We start from the raw sequence: 2045 nt of genomic DNA, 5'->3' as shown, positions 1-2045 counted from the left end.
TAATTCTTCACAAATAGTAGTATCTACAGGAAAGTCTCATCCAATAAGGTACAGGCATGTGAAGCTATTTGTTACCAATATTTCTGGAACTAACTTTCAATTAATGGACTGGTTTAGAGCTAATCTTACTAATAAGTACAATTTTGGACTGTGGTGGATGAATGGGCATCCTCAACATCATGTTTGGATGCTGGTGGCTGCACACAACAACATAACCTGGTCCAATTCATTCTTTTTAAAAAATATTATGAGTTGTGTGTCCTCACCCCATGTCATTATGTATAGACCATTCAATTTCTCTATAGGAGCTAATTATTTTAATGTCACCTGTTCTAATTGTTCTTTTACTAATTGCTTGTATAGCGGCATAACTGAATCCATACTTATTGTTAGACAACCATCTTGTTATGCTTCCTGTAAATATTTCTATAATTTGGTATAAAGATTCTTGCATTCAGGTGTTAAGACAATTGAAAAAACTAATGTGCCCTCATCGATTTGTTGGGCTACTTGTAGCTGATGCTTTGGCTTTTATTTTGGTAGCTGCCTCTGCAGCAGCAGCTGTTGTGGCACTAAAACAAAATGTACAAACTGCCCATTATCTTAATCAGCTTGCTCATAATACTACACAAACCCTACCTCTGGACTCTAAAGTGGCAAAAACTGCTAACATAAAACTGTTTAAACAGTTTCAACACTATATCACTTCCCTGACTTATGTTACAGGATTGCTAATGTCATTGCTTGGCCTGGGAATGCTTTTGCTGATGGTGTTTCTATGCCTTCCTTGTATTATACGTGCACTGCAAAACTCTCTTACGAGTTTAAACATACAGCTACATAAGATCAAGCTCTATGTAAATGAATTCCCCCGAGAGGAACTGTAGCCAGAGACGGGTAAGAGGGGGTGCCAGTCTGACCAACCTAAGACAGGGCCTTTGGCTTTGCTCTGAAAAAGTTCCGGATGACGGTTAAGGCAGACAAGGTTATCCACCCAGCCAAAGACAGGCGGGTTCGCTTCTTCAAACAAAGATAGGGGAGATATTGGAAGTCCACAGTAAAGCTCTAAGGTCATCTTGACCCCTGTGCTCATTTAAACGCACACACAAGGAACTGGCTTTCATGAAAAACACCAGGTGCCCGGGATTGCTTTGCTATGTCTACAGAACTTGTTTTACTTTCTACCAGTTGACCTTGTCTTGTTTTTACTGCACTTTGTTTTTATTAAAATTAGCTCTAGTTGGTAACCTTATGTTAACTCTTGACTTCTAATAGTATATAATAGGAAAAGTTAAGAATAAATGGGGCTGTAGTCTTGAGCTGCAGAATTCCCTACCCCATCCTTTTTCTTATGTCTTTATTTTTCTGCATCCTAGCCCCCTAATTCAGGATTCCCTTTCGTTGCCGACAGGCTCTGGCACAATGGAATTCTATGCCTCCATCAGAAAGAATGACATTGCCCCATTTGTTAGGAAATGGAAAGACTTGGAAAAAATTATATTAAGTGAAGTAAGCCAGGCCCAAAGAAATACAAGTCCCATGGTTTCCCTTATTTGAATAACTAGGATATGTCTGAGACAAGCAGAAAAGATCAGATAAGTTGATGTTAGGTGAAATGAACCCCACGATAAGCATTGAATTGTTTTTTTTTCTTTCTTGCAATTGTTTGTAACATATTTATAAGATGATTTCTTTGTTGTTTTATATGTCCCTCCCCCCCACAGCATAACCCCTGCTTTCATTGTATTTGATGTTGCTATAAGTTGTGAAGAGGAAGGGCAAAAACAAACCGTTTAAATAGGGATATAGGTGGACCCATTGCAACAATGAGATGTACAAGTGGTTATGTTGAAATACGAACTTTACAACTTTGGTCGGGTTGGGGGGGAGATGGGAAAGGATGGGAAGGGGAAACAAAGGAGGAGTCAACAATGCTTGATAAGAAATGTACTTATTACCTTGCCCATGTAATTGTAACCCCTCTGTATGGTATTTTCAAAATAATTTTTTTTTAAAAGACAAAGGCTGGTTCAATTCATTGTTCT

The sequence above is a fragment of the Dipodomys merriami genome, unplaced genomic scaffold (genome assembly GCF_024711535.1).
Source record: "Dipodomys merriami isolate MVZ:Mamm:240054 unplaced genomic scaffold, mDipMer1.0.p SCAF_93, whole genome shotgun sequence".
In the NCBI taxonomy this organism is placed as follows: domain Eukaryota; kingdom Metazoa; phylum Chordata; class Mammalia; order Rodentia; family Heteromyidae; genus Dipodomys; species Dipodomys merriami.
Note: the sequence above shows the minus strand (reverse complement) of the source record.